At 40.3% G+C, this 18,851-nt stretch overlaps 1 protein-coding gene across 1 annotated transcript in view; it reads left to right on the plus strand.

Annotated features, from left to right (window-relative positions):
- Positions 1-5,446: 5,446 nt before the first annotated feature.
- Positions 5,447-18,851, plus strand: part of siah1 (siah E3 ubiquitin protein ligase 1) — a 46,001-nt gene continuing 32,596 nt past the window's right edge. Inside the window, exon 1 of the mRNA XM_032524162.1 lies at positions 5,447-5,615. The gene's annotated coding sequence lies outside the window, so the exon portion shown is untranslated. The remainder of the gene's footprint in view (positions 5,616-18,851) is intronic.

The following is an 18,851-nucleotide window of genomic DNA, read 5'->3' on the forward strand; positions in this document are numbered from 1 at the left end:
CCAACAGGCTGTCACAGATGCCAAAAGGTAGTCAATCCTGCCAGACTGAAACCTAATATTGTACTTCCTGATGTTGAATATGGAGGGATTTAAGGGGGGGAGGCCCTGTAGGTGTCAGGATCTCACACACACACACACACACACACACACACACACACACACACACACACACACACACACACACACACACACACACGTATGGAGGTAAATGCTTATATAAGGACGGCACACCTTTTGAGTCGCTTTGCCTTCATGCAAATGTATGTGGTGTGTGTTTCAGGCAGATCTCATCCATGCTTGATCCCTGCTGAGCAAACACACGGACTTTGGTCAACTTATTACACGTGTTTGTTTTTCAGAATAATTCCATTTTTTTATGAACCTCTTAGTTATAGAGTCACATTATCCTACTATTCCTCATTGTATCTGTTTATTCAGAGACACAAGGAACACTCATTTACAAACACATACCAGGAGCAGCATTACATAAGCAACATGCAGCTCGCAAACCCGGCTCTCATTTTGAAATGCATGTGGCTTGGGTTTTAGGCAAAGTGACAATGTGCCAACGCTGACAGTGTGTGTGCGTGTGTGTGTGTGTGTGTATGAGTGTCCAGAGATTATTCCCTGACTGCAGGGATAAATACTGATGCAGGTCTGCTCCAGCCTAGAGATTGCTTCGTGGGGATTCCCTCCCGGCCAGGCAGTCTAATTTGGGACAGATTGGGGTGCTTCTTGTTGCAATGAGAGGCCTTTGCATGCAAAAGTGTGTATGGCTACTGTACAACTAGTCTGGCAGTAACACTGTTTGACTCTAGAGATTTCAAGAGGAACAGAACAAATAGTCTCCCTGCGGATGTTTAGAATTGGACACTTAGACTACACTTAAACATGCATTTTTTACTACCAAATCTTTCTCAGGTTCCATATCTTAGTACATGTAGGCAGTGTTGGGCAAGTTACTTTAAAAAAAAAAGGGATTAGTTAAAGTTACTAGTTACTTCTTCCAAAAAGGAACTAAATTAGTTACTCAGTTACATATTATGAAAGTAACTAGGTACTTCATAAAGTAACTAGTAACTTGCATTGCTTTCAAGTACATTTTTAAATGCTCAAATGGGACCGCCCCTCTGTAACGGAACTGAAAATACATGTGCACGTTCAATTATTTATGATTAATCTGAATATTATAATCAAATTGGCACTTAACACAATACATTATTAACATAAACTGTACACAAATCTAAACTCTAGGACTCCTTTGTCCCTCATGCCATCAGACTATACAACTCCTCACTAGGGGGGAGGAGGAAATAGGGCAGAGAGGACAATACATACATACATACATACATACACACAGTACACGTACATGCATACACACAGTACACATACATACATACATACATACATACACACACACAGTACACATACATACATACACACAGTACACATACATACATACATACATACCACAGTACACGTACATGCATACACACAGTACACATACATACATACACACAGTACACATACATACATACATACATACACACAGTACACGTACATGCATACACACAGTACACGTACATACATACACACAGTACACATACATACATACATACATACACACAGTACACGTACATGCATACACACAGTACACATACATACATACATACATACACACAGTACAAATACAGACATACATACACGCACACCTGGACTTAAATTCACACCTAGTCACTTTATCACTTTATCACTTCAATACTGGACTCAACACTGACACTTTAATAATAATTTATGGTCTTTTCTTTGTTTATTTGACAAATGTTCTTATTATTGTTATTTTGTTGTCTTTATACTGTCTTTTTTTAATCTACTTTTTAATTTCTTTTTCTCTTGCTAAAACTGCTGCTGGAATTTTCAATTTCCTTGCGGGAGTCATCCCAAAAGGATCAATAAAGAGAAGTCTAAGTCTAAGTCTAATGTTGCTGTGGGACAAAGTGAGACTGGCCTCCAATCAAATGCCATGTACGTAGATATTATGTCTAGTGGATCAACACAGATAACACAATAGATGTTTTGGAATGCCTCATTTGGGCTCGCCGTACCTGTCTCTCGTTGACTGACTCGTTTGTGTTGTTCGTTGTGCGTCCGACTATGCGTGCTTTCGAACACCTGCCCAACTCTATCTCTGATTGGCTTGCCATGAAATTTTACTCAACCTCAGCCAATCATCAGCATTTATGCCCTTGTCTCGTGCACGGCCCACTAACCAAGGAAGAACAGTGAGAAAGAAGTCTTTGCGTCTCGGCTCAGAGATCTAGTAGGTCTGATGAAAACAAACAGCTTCAATTGTAGCAACGCGCCGCATTCTTTGGCAGTAACGATGACACCGTTATTAAAATGAGAAGAGTAATCAATTAGATTACTTGTTACTGAAAAAAGTTATTTATAATGCTTCACTGCATATCTGGCACCCCTAAACAATTCAACATAAAATCCTTTTAACTGATTCATTATAAATGACCCATAGGGCTTATTCCAAAGCACCTATACAGTATATACAGTATATGTATATATATATATGTATATATATATATATATATATACATATATATGTTCATCCTCCTCCTTTTATCTCTCTCTCACTTGTTCATCTGTAATAACAGTATATACAGTATATATATATATATATATATATATATATATATATAAAAGATATGCATCCTAGGTAGGACTACAGCTGAAAAATAGCCAATTGGCTAACACTGGCGCTTTTACAGAAATATTCATTAACGTGCATTGTCCTAATCAAATAAATAAGATAAATGAATAAATATGAGCAGCAGAGCATCATTGGTAAACAGCAGCAATCACACATGCACACACACAAGCACACAAACACACGCGCACACACGTACACAAACACATAGACACACATGCACGCGGTTTCTCGCAGAATAGATTTGATGTATGAGAACATCGAATGATCCGTTCATTGTCAGACAAACGTGGTCAGCCAACAGTGAGCTGGAGTTTAAAGGACAGAGGTTCTAAACCAGTCCGGTCAGGGTTTTCCACAAGACTCTCAGCAGTAAACAAGTCTTCAGTGTGGGGCGTGAGAAATCCACAGCAAAAAATTTGCGTTGGTTTCAGGAGAAGCATCTCCTGCCAAACGGCGTTACGTCTGGAATTTGCTGATTGAGTTCAGTTCTTCCGGCTCCCAATCACCTCCTTCCTCTCCCTCACGCTCTCTTTTCGAGTAACTTGTCGTTCCACTCCACCCTTCGTCTCTGCCCGTCTCCCCTCTTCCTTCCATCTACAACCCCTGTCTCCTCACTTCCTTCCTCCCTTTCTCTCAAACTCTCTCCTTAGCGTCCCGTCTCCTCTTCATTGGCCTCTCCTTTCCACATTTTCCCATTCCTTAAAACTCTCTTCCAGTGTCTTTTCCTTTTCACTCGGATACGGAAAAAAAACGCCAACGTGTATGTTGTTCTGTCGGACCAGAAATTTGAATTCTAACAGCATACCAGCACAGCTTAACATTCTCTTGGGTTTGGATCGCCCCACTTCCTCTCCCCTCCTTTCCCCCCCTCCACCTCCACCCCTCTCCCACATACTCCTTGCCGCTCTTTCTGCTCTTTCATTCCTTCTTTGTCAGCCCACACTGGGTTCTTCTCATCATCAAAAGGAAGTGGGCTCACTCCATAACGCTCTCCAAAACATCCACAACTGGATAGTCAAAAGATCCAGTTAGCAATATTAACTTTATAAGCAGTAATGGAATTGTGTAGCCTTTTATGTATTCTATCCTCCAGAGTTTATAGTTTAGTTTGATGGAAAAAGCATGGTAAATGGCCTAATGCACTAAATTGAAACTTAAGGGTTTACCAAAGTTATTGAAATTAATTCTGAGGGGGACATACATGTCAGTACCAAGTGCAATTGCAAGTCGTCCAGTATCACAAATGCCACAAACGTTGACCTCATGTTGGCGCTTAAGAAAAAAGTCAGGGGGTCACCAAATTCACAACGGCTAATCATAAGTGCACCATGAAAATTTGCACCAAACGCCATCCAACATTTGCACAAATGTCAGGCTCGTGGTGGCATTAGAGGAAAGTCAGGGGATTACCAAAAGCATTAGGCTTTATCCTGACGAGAGCATGAATGTCTTTTTGAGAATGTCATGGAAGTCCAACTTATAGTTGTTGAGTTGCTTCAGTCTGGACCAAAGGGGTGGACCGATGGACATTAGATGGTAAACTCTTTGTATAGAGAATGCATATTCACATAGAAAGTGGTGTATGCTGTTTGTCGGGAAAACAAAGTGTTACATAACCTATAACTCCAGGAAAATGATTTGTGTTTTAACCATCTACTGGACAAGGAGATCAAACACCAAGGATAAACAAGAAACATATTGTTTACATCCAGAAAAAGATGTCATGTTGATGAACTCTACATGTGATAGATGTGGTCTGCTTTGTCCTGCACTGCTGCCTACTGGGACAATGCACTTACATAACCAATCTTTCTCAGTGATTGCAGCCTGTGTAGCCCCTCCCACCCCCTCCCCACACTCCTCTCTGTCTCTCTCCTCTGTCTCTCTCTCTCGCTCTTCCAATCTCTCGCCCTCCTGATACTCCCTGTGTTGGTAGGGGGACTCCCTTATGTCCAGATTACCATGGAGGAAGCCACATGACCTTTTAATCTTAATCTCACAGAGTTACATGTATGCTCAGTATCAAGACTGAATCACATGGCTGCAATTTCAGCTGCTGAGTCCCTGGTTCTGTGTTAGGAAGCATGATAGCTTCAGACTGTCACCTTATATTAATTTTCTGTAAAAAAGAAAAAAAACACTGACAGCTGCCCAAATTATCATACCATGTGTTATTAAGGGATGATCATGATTAAAATGTTCCATTTTTAGAACCTTTTCTATGCACACTTGTGAAATGCAATACATAATCTCACAGTAGGTTACAGTATATGTAGAGGCACTCATCTCAAGGTAACCACAGTTGTTTTTGAAGACTTTTTGACTCATATTGAGTTTTCAACTTTTTAAATAATTGTATAGCTTTTTGGTTTAAACATGTGCAGTTTCTGGATGAATTGGAGAAGTGAAAGCAAAATGATGTGAGAGTAACACAATATTCCCCAGAGTAATTCTCTGGGGGATATTGCATGTGTGTGTGTGTGTGTGTGTGTGTGTGTGTGTGTGTGGGCGTGCATGTATGTGTGATGGGTTTATTTATGATTAATTGAATATCATATTGGGGGAAATTGATTAAAACAATATCTAAGTTGGAAACAGAGTGTAAGGCTGGTATGGAAATATGCATATATTTATTTTGGAATGATGAATTTTATATTTGGAGCCTACTATATGCGATCACTATGCGATTCGTGCAGAGCGCGCTCCCGCGACAAACTTCAACAACTGTGCGCGCTCTGGAACGGCTGGTACTTAACGCCTGGCGTCTGGTCTCTGTTACAGCAGCGCGAGTGTGTACACCGAATGAACGACGATAAAAAGGGATCCTGGGTCTATCCCCTCGCCATACATTCACCCATTTATCTGCAGTGAGCTGAAGGATAATTCGTCCGAGGTAAGCGGGTGTGCCGTGGCAAGTGAAACATCGGATTTTCGAGTGCGGTGTGTGTAACGTTACTGGGGAAAACAACAGCCCTGCTGTAGCAGACGTTAGCTTCCTTCATTAGCGCGGTGCTAATGTTGGCTATTGGATAGCTAGGTAGCTGTGCTTGGCAGAAAGCTGGCTAGCCGTGTCGCTAGCTTGTTTGTTGTCGTGCCGTTTTAAAATGCACACTTGTCTGCGATGTGCACTCGATTTGCAGGCTTAGTAAGCAAATGTGGCTGTCAACTGTGCACTAAAAAACGTTATGGTGTTGGTTTCCTAGCTTGTTTTCCACACTTGGAAAGCTAACAAGTCCCCGATTCAGCTAGCTAGCTAGCATGCTATGGGGTACAGCTTTACGGCAAGACAAGGCCTTGTATGTCTGAAACAGTTGATGCCAGCTAGGCTCCGCCGTTGTCCGCCTTGTCAGGCAATTGTGCTTTCAAAGCAGGTTAGTTCAGGTCAACAGAAGCCCATCATGGCTTTGTTTTGTGTAGCAACGTTACTAGCATAACCTGGTTTAGTGACTGCTGTAGAGGAAGTGATGACTAATGTTTACTCAAAGTAACAACTGCGGCTGCTGTCAGAGATCCACCGTGACTGTGTGTTTGACCTGTCTTGAAGGGGAGGACGAGTGAATGTCAGCTTTAAATTGTTCATGAGATTGCTCTGATCTGCTTTATTACACGTTAACCTGTGTGTGTGTGTGTGTGTGTGTGTGTGTGTGTGTGTGTGTGTGTGTGTGTGTGCGCGCATTGCCAGTGCAGCAGTTGAACAAGCCCTATTATTGTGATTAATGTTGACACTTGTAGATGTGTTATGAACTAGCTATGCTGTCAAAACCAAAGCTAATGGTGTTACTCTACTCAAGTAAGAGAGACTCATTAATGATCACGTTTGTTTGTTGTTATTCTGGCTATTGAGGTCTCTGCTCAGGTTGAGGGGGGATGGATCTATGCTGGGAATTACGTGAGGTCAACACATGTAATGAATCCATAAGAAAGACAAGGTCAGTAAGTTATCCAGGGTTAAAATGTACAGCAGTTTAGTAAGTTTTTTTAGTGCGTGGAAGTGACTCCATTGTGATCAGTGCAAAAGTTTCAGATGTAAAAATGCTGTAACATGAACGGCCAAAATTGAAGCTTAGGCTAGATCCCATTTCTCCCTCTTTCCCCTTCGTCTTACCCCTATGAAATTGGACACCACTTGGTTAAACAAACTTCCAAGATGCTGGTGTGTGTGTGTGTGTGTGTGTGTGTGTGTGTGTGTGTGTGTGTGTGTGGTGTGTGTGTGTGTGTGTGTGTGTGTGTGTGTGTGGTGTGTGTGTCGTTTGCGTGGGTTTTGACAACAGTGTGTGCATGTATGCATGTATGTATGTATGTATGTATGTTACATTTCTTTTATGTTCACTTTGGGGGTGGTGCAGATGTTATCTGTGTAGTACTTAAATCTGTTTGCAATACACATGTGTATAACCACTGCATGGTGTGTTGTATGTCTGTTTCAATTATCACCAATTTTAATCTTGTTGATGTTCAGAAACACTTTCTTTGTTAAGAAAAATCTCTTTATTGCCCAATAAAGTAAACATAACTGGCAAAACATTACTTAAAAATATACTATATAACAGAACCATTCTCAACTATTAGCACCATAACTTACATTTCACACACATAAAAAATGCACTTAGAAAAGACACACAAGACCACAAACTATTGACCACAACATGACCACAAGCTATTCTGATATTCCAGACCACAGCCTGATGTCATAACCTACAACAATGAACAGGTGCATGAATAGGAGTTAATTACAAGTGGTTACAATAATACAGTACTGATAATGAATGGCTACAACATGAACGCATGACTCACTCCTATACTTGCTTTTCAGCATATTTTGATTTAAGAAACTTCTGCTCATTTGAACCCGAGCGGATCAACTGTTGGGTTTCCTCTGCCGTCCCTGTGTGATACAGGACGGTATATGTAAAGCATGTATTGATGTCTCCAAAGACAGAGTTACGCACTGATATCAAACGAAATTCTCTGGTAATGGTTAAAACTGTGAACATGTATGGCGCACATTCAAAGCAGAGAAATGCGGGACTGTTGTGCAAATCAGCAGTGTACTGTTAGCATAGTAAGGTAGTGATTTTTAAAACGTTTCAATTAAGAACATGATTGCAAGTCTATACGTACAGGACTGTATAGAGCACAAAACAAGCCTGTTGTAATTTTTAAATCAATTATTTCAGCCAAAAATACTTACATTTATGGGTCTCACTGGTTGCCATTGTCGCCGGCTGCGCAACGTATTCTAGGTACCCCTTACTTTCAAGTAAGCTCACGAATGTTATTAAAACTAAGGGGTATCTACCCCTTAGCCCTACCTCTCAATCAAAATGAATATTAGGACAGCCCTTACTTTCACGTGAACATGCAAAACTAAGGGGAAGGGGTAAGACAGAAATGAGACTCAGCCTTAATGTTAGCTTTGCCAGTTTGAAAAGTCTTTCCGTGGCCCTGCACCTTCTGGGGACTAGAGATGATTTCTTTTATTAGGTCACCGATTTTCAGTCTTTACACAAAGGGAAGGCACGCAGGTAAGAAATGCACACTTGAGCAGAACGGCGTTCAAATGCAAAATGACACACTTTTAATGGGACGTTGTTAATAATAATGGGACATGCTAGTGAACCTGTGTTATTGCTTTGAATCACCAGAAATGACTATGTATGGGGGGGGAAATGTTTGTCTAAGGTTCAGTATGTGGTCTTTGCTGACCACTGTGGAGTACTCCGCAAGTACAGCCACATTATAGTCTGACTGCATCTAATCAATGGAAAATGCACACACTTCAAACCTAGCGTATAGCATCAGTGTTTCCTTTATGTTAATGGTGGCCTGCCAAGGTAAAATTTCTGCTGCCATGGTATAAGGAAGACGCACAACAGGGGTTTATGAAAAGTCATAAAGTTGTAATTACACGACTGCAGAGCCGTCTGCTGCTCTACTGAACTCAGGCGAACTGTCATCTGCTCTCTCTCCCCGAGCAACTGGAACAGTGACAGGACACCATCACTCGCAAAGTCATGGCTGCCAAGTAAACGGAGTACTACTTGTCACTCAATCTTGGGCAAAGTGACAAAAGCCGCGACATGAAATCCGCACTCACGCGGGAACTGTACAATAGGACAGCTACAGTTTATTGGAAAATAACATGGACATTGATTTAGATGGATTAACTGTTTATCAGACCCCAGATGAGACAAGAAGCTAACGTTAGCGAACGCTGCGGTCCCTCTGCCTCCCCGCTGCAGGAGATGCTGTATCCCTCCGACGCGCTGTATTAACGTTACTGTTTAGGAAACCGTTTTCCAGGTTAGTGGGGGTGCATACCGCTCAAAACCAACATGGAAAAACGTAGCTAGTAATGTTCATTCAATGTTTTTGTTTTGATGTTAAATGTGACCTCCGTACGGTACTGTCTATTTGTTGGATGGTTTCAAGTTAACAGTCGGTAGCCAACATTAGCAGATAAGCCTGTTAACAGCAACGTTACTGTTCATATTTTGATACAATGTTTCTGACTGTAGTGGTCATAGTTACTGAAAGTGTGATGCTAAAAAGAAAAATGACATGCAGTTTTCAGGTAACGTTTGACGTTCAACAACAAACCACCTCCCCTCCCCCTTTCCCTGCCGCAGCTAAAAAAATTCTAGGGGAAACACTGACCATATCAACCACACGTGTCAACGCTGTGCCCAAGACAAAGCAGTGTGTCAGAAGAGTTAAGGCTTCTATGGAGGTGGTAAACTCTATTTACCAATTTCCTGGGGAACACCCTGAGTCAATTTGAGTTTGTTTGTCAAATATTTAATGAATTTCAAACTGTAGAGAAAGACCCTCCAATGTCACCCCTGTATTACAGGTTCTATTGCAACTATTAATGACTGTTGTATGGTTGACTATTGGTGCTTTTAACAAAATGTTGTTTACACTGAGATTTTTGATAAATGTTCTCCAGAAGGGACGTAATGACTTAGTGGGTAAAGGTAAATAATAGAACAGCTAGAACAGTCTGGTAAGTTCAGAAAATGACATCACTTTACTGTAATGTAGCCTGTAAAACCAGGTCAAGACAACACTTACCATATTACAATATATCCATGATCTAAGACGATATCTAGTCTCATATCGCGATATTAATACATCGATGTATTGCCCAGCCCTAACTGCAGTGCTTCAATAAGGAGAGAGGTTGTCCTAGGGCCGGGCAATATGCAGAAAATCAAATATCACCATATTCGTCACCAAATACTTCAATGTTGACATTGCGACAATATTCTTGGATTGATAATTGGTGCTTTAACAAAATGTCATTTATACAATGAGATGTTTGATAAATTATCATCAGATATGTCAATTTAATGACTAAGTGGGTAAAGGCAAATAAGAGAACAGCTAGAACAGACTAATTTTAGAAAAGTACATCCCTTTGCTCTAATGCAGCTTTTGAAACTAGAAAAAGAAGAAAACACTTTACAATTTTACGATATCCAAAATCTAAGACAATATCTAGTCTCATATTACAATGACAATATTTTATCGATAAATTGCCCAGCCCTAGGTTGTCCCATTTGTTGTTAAAGATTGGAATTGCCCACAGCTTGTAATAATTTGTTGTGAGTAAGTTGCCTGTAAATCCGACCCGGTTTGGATAATTCCATTTGAAAACCACTGGTGCTCTGGGTCCAGAGGAATGAACCGTAAAACACTGGTCGGTGTGTCCTGTCTATCCTAGTACCCCTTTTTATTTTATTTTTTATTTATTTTTTTTTTATATAAAATAGAAAGCTTGTGAACACAGCACAATTAATACTGCACTAAAGAGTATACACATTTACAACCAAGTACAAGATGGGATTGTGGGAATACATGCAGGTTTTTACCTGCCTTCTCTCCAGACCCAAATTGAAACCTGCCCAGAGCTTGACTACAAAATCCCTTTGAAACCGTTTTGTGTTTTAAAGGCCTTAGCGATTCATTGCCATATGTGCCGTGATTTGGACCGGTCAGACCTTGGCTCAGGTTTAAATTGTCCAGCCCTAACGGGTGCAACAAAACTTTACCAGGCAGGACAGTCAGTCTGCACATGCCCTTGCAGTCTTAATATGAGGTCTGGTGAGGCTATCCTATAAGACCCGGTATGGGTGGCATGGTGTTCAACGCATAGCAAAAGGTCTTAGGTCCAGACATTAGTTCTCTTTGGGTGGTGTTCCCGTTTATTATAAAAGTAGAAAACAGTTATTCACGTAAAGTAGTACTTCACCCATTGCTGAATAATAAAGTTCCCCGCCATCCACACCTTTCCCTCACTAATTACCACACCTGTAAATATACCTAATTCCCAGTGACGTGCCACACCCAATGCAATACTCCCCCAAGTGGCTAAAATAAATAACCTAACTAAAAAAGGGGGATACAGATGGCTCCTACAAGGTCTGGTGAGCTAAAATTAAAGTACACATGCCTACAATCATAAGGAAAACAATTGGCTTCTGGTTTTTGCTGAGTATGCTCTGTACAGTGTGTGTTGTCTGTATTACACAAATGCAGCAGCCGAGATGAATTAGTCTTGACCCAAGGGTTTTTCATAGCTTTTGCAGAGGCTTAGTCATTTGGTAATGTAGCCACTGTGGCGGTTTTCATATGTGGATGGATGTTGATGGATGCCAAGATGACTGTGATCTAGTGGCACAAACTCGGCTCCAACCCTAGTACACACAGTTGCTCTTTGCAGAGATATATAAAATCTGTAAGTTTATATGCAAGCATTGGCTCATATGCCACAGTGTGTGACCAAATGATTAATATTAGGGCTACAACTAACAACAAAATATTTTCATTCAGAATTAGAAAATGTCACCTTTCCAAAACAAATGTAAACAAATGTTTTGTAACTTATCTTTAATGGAAAATTTGTTTGTTAATCCCAAATATATAATATAACAAATATACCAATTGTCGGATTCCTGTCAGAGCTGTTTTACAGTCGACGCATCCAAGTGTGCGCACACCAATGTGACGCCAGGATTTTGAGCCTGTGTCCAGAGGGCGTGCACCACTCTATTTTATTTATTTTTTATTTTTTCAGCGAAAAATAGGAAGCCTAAACAAGGACTCAAGTCTCTCTTGTAAAGATGAGTTCTTTTATGGGGAATGAAAGGCTTGATTTGATGAAGTAGGTCATTGAATCAAACCGAAGCATTGACGGCAATGTTGCCGCCAGTTCTACCGTTGTGTACCTTTTTCTTCTTCTTCTAGTCCGTAGAAATAGCGAAGTCGTTAGCCTTTGCTCATTAACGCCACCTCTGTTCCGGGGAAGAGTGTCACAACCACCACACACGTGTATAAACCATTCGTGGCGTCACATTTGCGCTCGGCTGCGTCTACTGTACAACGCCCTGCACTGGCCGATCGATCAGTGCATCTCAATTCATTTTTTTTGTTTGTTTGAATAATCTTATTCTCTCAATTCATAGTTTGACCTACAAAATAGTAAAAAAAATGCCTGTACAATTTCCTTAAGCCCAAGATGACTGCTATGACTTGGCAACAGTTGTATTCAGATGTATTGTTGTATATGACAAAGAAAGCTACAAATGCTCATATTTGCAACATTAAGAGGAGCTTAACAATTAATTATCAACAGTTTAACAGATCAACCCTCACGATGTCATCAAAAAGTCTACCTTTTTGTTATTGTTTTGATTAAGAGACGCCTACTGGCAGAAAGTGACAGTGGGGTTTGGTATTGATGATTTAACCAGGTGAGTTGAAGCCTGGTCCAGTTTGTAGGGGAGCTCCCACTGTGGATCACGTAACATCCGTGTTTCCCTTAAGGCGGAACTGGCGTGGCGGGCCGATGACCTGAACTGCAGCAACGCACAGCTGTGAGTCCATTAGTTCACTTGTCTGCAATAACAGCAGGACAGTCAGCAGTGTGTCTAAACGGATCCAATGAACTTGAACAGGTGAGTTAGTTGAACAGGTGAAGTTAAGATGACATTGCTAGCCTACCAGTTACAAACGCACTAACATGCCGACCGAGTCTTTGTTTTTAGCTGAGCTAGAGTAGAGGACATTGGGTTACAGATCAAGGTTGCTGTTCTGTCCTCACGGTTCTCCGTAGAATTAGCTGGAAGTGATGTTCTGTAGGCGCGGCGCGTTTTTATGTGGAGTGAGCACTGCGATGGACTCTGTTTCGAGTTTTTGGAGTGCTGGTTATTATGTAAGTTAGCAGGCAAATTAGCCTTTTGTGCTCTTATTATTACACTCCTTTCGGTCGGATATCTGTTACCTTCAAGTTTTTTTGTTTTGGAATTCTAAACTTTGCTGGATTTATGAGGACTATGGTTAAATGCTTCTCAGATCTCTGCAGGGTAAATCCAGACTGTCCATTCTAGGTTTGCTGTTGCACAGCTAAAACAACTTTTGAACGTACATATGTTCCTTCCCTGTGCTATTTTGTAGCGGTACAGTGGCTCTATGCGGCGCTTAGCACCGCCCAAGTGAATTATGATTGGTTTAAAGAGGGGGAATACGAATCACAACTGGTTTTGCTTAGAATTGATATCACGATTCTCTGCCATGATTTTTATTGTATTGTATTTTTTTTTTGACAATGAAAAAAAAAGTGTAGTACCAAACCAAGGTTATTATAGTTTTGCATTTTTCATTAGTTTTTATTTTGTTTTGACTTGTTTTCAAATTCAGCTTAGTTTTTAAAGCAACTTTGCTAGTTTGCTAGTTTTTATTTTTTGAAAATGCTTAGTTTTAGTTTAATTTTGTCTTCTTTTTTTTTTGTAATATGGCTTATTAGTCGGGATTTGAAATGGTCAGAAAAAGTATTGTAATATAAAAAAAAAACATCATGCAATTTTAGAAATATGTATACATGTATGAGCACACAGATGTAAACAGTCTACACAAGACGCTGCTACAGCCAACAGACTAAAGAAGACAGACAATAACCGGTGTTTTGAATTTTGGTTCGAGTAAAGTAGGGCTGTAATCTCCCAGTCGATTATGGTCGATACGTTCTGGCTCGACCAAAATTCTGGTTGGTTGATTTTTTTTTATTTTTTTTGCCTTATTTCATCAGGTGGAAGCATAGACCGTTATGGTCTATGGGTGGAAAGCACTAATTGCTAATGGGGGTGTTTTCAGAGCATCCCTGTTTCTCAGGTAACAGTCTGTCTTCAGAACACCCCCTTTGTTTTCTCTTTTGTTGGATTAGCCCAACCCACTGGAGAGAGATTGAAGAAAAAACTAGAAAGCCTTGGTTTAGTGGTTTGCTGAATATTTATTATGAGTGTTTAATTTCCAGTCAGTCCTCCTCTACCATGTCGAAGACATCAGCAGTGTGGCGGCATTTTACAAAAATAGACAACGGGAAAAAGTCTCTTGCAAAGTTGGCAAGCAACAGGCATATTGCAGCTCGACAACAAACATTGCATATCACCTAAAAACGGTAAGCTAACTTGTCTGCGTTAGGTTGCCCTGTTGGTTTTGAGTAGGCTATATGAACATATCAGAATTGGCATATTTCATAGTCTAATAATTGTTTTATAACTACCGGCGCACCCACCCGCAATGACGGTAGCGTTCCCCAGACACACCCACACCACGCTGGATATTAAGCCTCTACCGTCCAAACGCTAAAATAATAACACGGAAGGAATTGTCGACTTTATTTCTCAGGATATGAGGCCCGTTGCTGTTGTGGAGGGCTGAGGTTTTAAGAACTTGTTAATATACAGCGGCAGCACGAGTAAGAGTAAAAGCGTATAACTAATAGTCTACTCGTGTCTCCGTGTTCAGCCGCTCGGTGCGAGGACATTCACAGAGCGCTGATGCAGCACTGTCAGAGCTGATAGACAAGTGGCATTTTAGTGCAAAATAATTAGGTCAAAAATGATTTCATATACTGCAAATAGCATACAAGGACAAGTACTGTGGGACAGTTATTTAATCTTACATTTTTTTCCGCCCTTCCGCGCCCCTCCGCATCCCCCCTCCCCCAGTCGATTTGTAGTCGAAAATTTCACTTCAGTCGACAAAGATTTTCTTTGGTTCTTTGGTTAAAGCCCTAGAGTAAAGCGACAAACTTTTTGAAGTCAATTGACTCACACAGTTGTGTAGACATCCCAATATTAATCCACTTTCCCCCCTGCTTTTGGTGTTCCTGCGTATTTACTAACCAGCTTTTGGGTCGCCGGTGAAAGCAGCCTGTAGTGTTCTCTGTCCTGCAGTTGTCTCCGTCATGCGGCTGGCCCTACGCATTCATACGTCCGCCCCTAACATTACCGGGGTTAGCTTCTGTTTTGGGGAAAGGGAGCTTGGCGTTCTCCTTTCACTTGTTACGGTAAGCTAGGTTACCCTCCTTGTGTTTGTTTCTCAATGTAGCTACTTTCAGTTCCGTTTTGATGTTGGAGAAAACACTCATTAACGCTGCACCCATAGACCTTAATAGAATGGACAAGCATGTGTGACTCACCCTTTGGGTTTTTGTGGAGTCGAAATGAGTCGTCGGTTTGCGTTTATGGCGGCAGCCATCTTGGTTGCGGATGTGACGATTTTAGAGAAAGGCGGAGTGAGAGGGGAGCCACCGACCGGTGGGCGGATATACAGTCTATGGGGGGATTTTGACTGACGTTAGCTGAGATTTAGCAACACTGCTCTACCGAAACCTTTAGCAAACCACTTTCACTGGCAATCTGGTTGCAACTGCTGTTTGAATTTTCAAGGTAATATTTAGCTTCACTATTTTTTTAAGTATATCTTTGTCCCTATAGTCTATGGTTATGTAACATATAAAAAGTCACATTGCAAAGAAAAAAACGTACTGAAGTTACCATGTAATTGTCTGTACGTTAGCTTGCCCGTTAACTAGCTATTGTAAACTTTCAAACGTTAATTTTTTTAATCAAGTTTACTTCTCGTAGTTTAACACGTAGTGTCAGCGAAATGCAAAACGGCGATTGTCAATGCTTATCATTGTGTAACGCTATTACCATGTATCCCCAAAGTTTCTTATAACGTTGGCTACTTTTAATAACCATAATGCACCAATAATGTGCTACTGTTTGCCCTGTCAGCCCTATAATTTGGGCATTTAACCTTTGCATGCTGTTAAGAGCTAATGTTACAGAAATAAGCTCCTTTACAAATTACAATTACACTAAAGAACAATAGACTGTTGTTGATTCATGTGTATTCTCCTGGATAATTAATGAAGTACAGTTACATGCTAGTGTCATAGATATTTACTATGGGGGCTCAAATGGAAATTGATGTTTCTTTCATTCTTTAGAATAAGAGTGCTGAGAGCCCGAGGAGCAATAGTATTAGTTAATTTTCTTTTTGCTATATATTGTAAAACATTAACTTTAATCAGATTTTTTTTTTACAACTAAGCCAAGGAAACAAAGCATTTTCAAATAGTGTGTAATAAGAGTGCTGTTCATTTATCCTTTTTTCTCTTATAGCTTAAAATATTTGCTTGGTTGGTCGGGCGGGGGAAAGAGATTTCTCCCTTTCTTTTACCATCCCTACAAGGAAGACTGCCCCCGACGTCCTCCTTATTCCTGTGGGGGGAATGACCTGAGACGTCGGGGCGTCAACCTTGTTGCAGGATGGAGGAGGACCTGCAGCACCTCCACCTGCATATGGGGGCCCTGATAGCACAAGTGCGTAAGATTTAATGTTAAGCTGTATTTTTAAAATTGTGATTTGTAATGTCAACCATTTCTACTGAATTAACAGGGAGAGATTCAACGACCTCTTTATTAGCAGACTGTCTTGTGACAGTTAATTTGCCTTTACCTTAACCCCAGCATATTTTATGTATGGAATTACTCTTGTAAAAGGTGAACTACATTATTAATTCATATATTTTTAAAAATCTTTAGTGTTTGGTTAATGTATTTTTTTTTTTTTTTAAGTTGATGCCCATTTCAATGTGAAATAAAGGTCCTTCTAAAGCTACATTTTTTTTGTTTTTTCTAAAGTAACTAAATAGGACATCCAGCATTGTAGTCAACAGAAGACTTTGGGTAATTTTATAGAATTTGAAATTGATTAAAAGTGTCCTTTCTATTTTGGCTTTAATACACATAATGTTACCATACTTGCTTTTCTTGTGTATTTTGAACATTTTTAGTAGATAATTGAAATGCACTAGGTGCTGTTAATCTGTGCAGGGCTATTGTAAATCATAGCGTATGATCACAAATTGCAAAGGAAATTAAAAAACTTTTTAAAATGTCATAACTAATGATTAAATCAAATGTACAGTACATTTGATTTAATCATTAGTTACTGACATTTTTAAAGTATGAAACTAAAAACCATAGACATGCAATGTCTATTTAATTCAAAAACAGTACATAAATCTAAAATAACAGACCCTTTATGTGAAATTACCAAACATATTTTCACCTGTGACTGCTAGAGTTAATTCATTATTTATTCCATTTATATTTTATAAAGTTTTAATCCACAAACTACTTAATGTTACTACTATCACCTCTCAAACTACAGCAGAAACCCAAATCAAACCCCAAGAAATTGAACCTCTAACTACCAAGTCCAAAGATTGTCCATCCTTCGCAGAAAAGCTGAACCAAAATGATTTTCTGGCATTTTTAACAATCAGAACACATTTAAACTTTGGATGTGGTCAACGCTCTGGGTTTTTCCCCATCCAGATGAAATGGCACCAAATACGCCGCTCTACACAAAAGGTCTTCCTTCTGGAGGCTCATCACCCTAAAACCTCGTCTTCCTTCTGGAGGCTCTGCTCATTCAGTTTCCCGTGTGGATACCTTTGTAGTTCCAGTAAAAACAAAAATGTAGTTAAGCACGGTAATCACAATTAATTATATTATATATGACTAAATTTATAGACACACACTAAATTATTTATTTAAATTAATAATACCTGCTTGTCTCTAAAAACTGATCTTCCTCAAAGTGTGAAAACAGGGCGTGACTTTTTGTGGTTCCATTGCTGGTCCTCTCTCTCCTTCATGTTCACCAACCATTGCTTCAGCCTGGCCTCATCAAAGGAAGTCTGTTTTGGACAGAAATTCCCTGTTGTGCTTTAGAACTCACATCCAAAAGGGGTTATACTATCAATTTACTTAAAGGGACCACATCTGCTGTATGGGATCTATAATGAAAATGATTGAAATGTATATTTAATAGAATTAAAAATGTCATACCCCAAAGGAACTTTAAAATAATGTCTAATTTGTTTCATTGCGCCATTTTATCGCTAACATCTGACCCACCCCCCCCACCCGGAACCTCCGTCTCCAAGTCAACGCCTCCCTCCCGCAGCTTAGTCCTGTGGTGATGGCATGCTGGGGGGGTGCTGCCGCGGCGAGGGGGACAGGTGCCTGTAAACCCCTCGCCCAAAGATCCGCACCCCGACTGGGTGGGGTTGCAGGCCTCGCCATGTATGCATATATTTGACTCAAAAGCAGGTCACTTTGACTACAAATCCGCCACACAAAGATATGAGGGTTTATGTCCCGAATCACACGCTGTTCCACGATGACTTACCCCGTGCTAATAGGGTTTATGAATTTGCAATTAACGTTAGCTCATCAGGCTTTGATTTTAAGCTAACGTTACCATTACATTCGCATCGATTACACTCATACCACCTATTACAGATCAACAATCACAGGCGAGATCGGTGCATACCTTCTGTATTCGCTGTAACATTAATTATTTTTAATACGTTTATACATAACTGCATGCGTTATACGGTCGCATAGCCTTATTAGTTAGCCCGCTAGCTTTCTTAGCAAGGTGCAATCTAGAAACTAGCTAACTGATATTAATTGAGATGCTAACGTTGGCTAAAGAAAACTGTATTAAAACAAAATATAATTTTACTTAACGGAAAAACTGAACTGCCGATTCCTTTGAGTGTCTTGCCGTGCCCAAACCCACCGCTGAACAAGATATTATTATCCGACCAAAATGCACAGCCACAGCGATGAAACGTAGTCAAACCCCCAAAAAGAAATTCACGTGCCGGACAAGCTTTGCAACACTCTGTCATGATTGACAGGCCGGAACTGTCAATCACATCATAGCCACGCCCTAAAACACCCCCGGGTTTATCGCC

This window comes from Etheostoma spectabile, chromosome 8 (assembly GCF_008692095.1).
Source record: "Etheostoma spectabile isolate EspeVRDwgs_2016 chromosome 8, UIUC_Espe_1.0, whole genome shotgun sequence".
NCBI classification, from domain to species: Eukaryota; Metazoa; Chordata; class Actinopteri; order Perciformes; family Percidae; genus Etheostoma; species Etheostoma spectabile.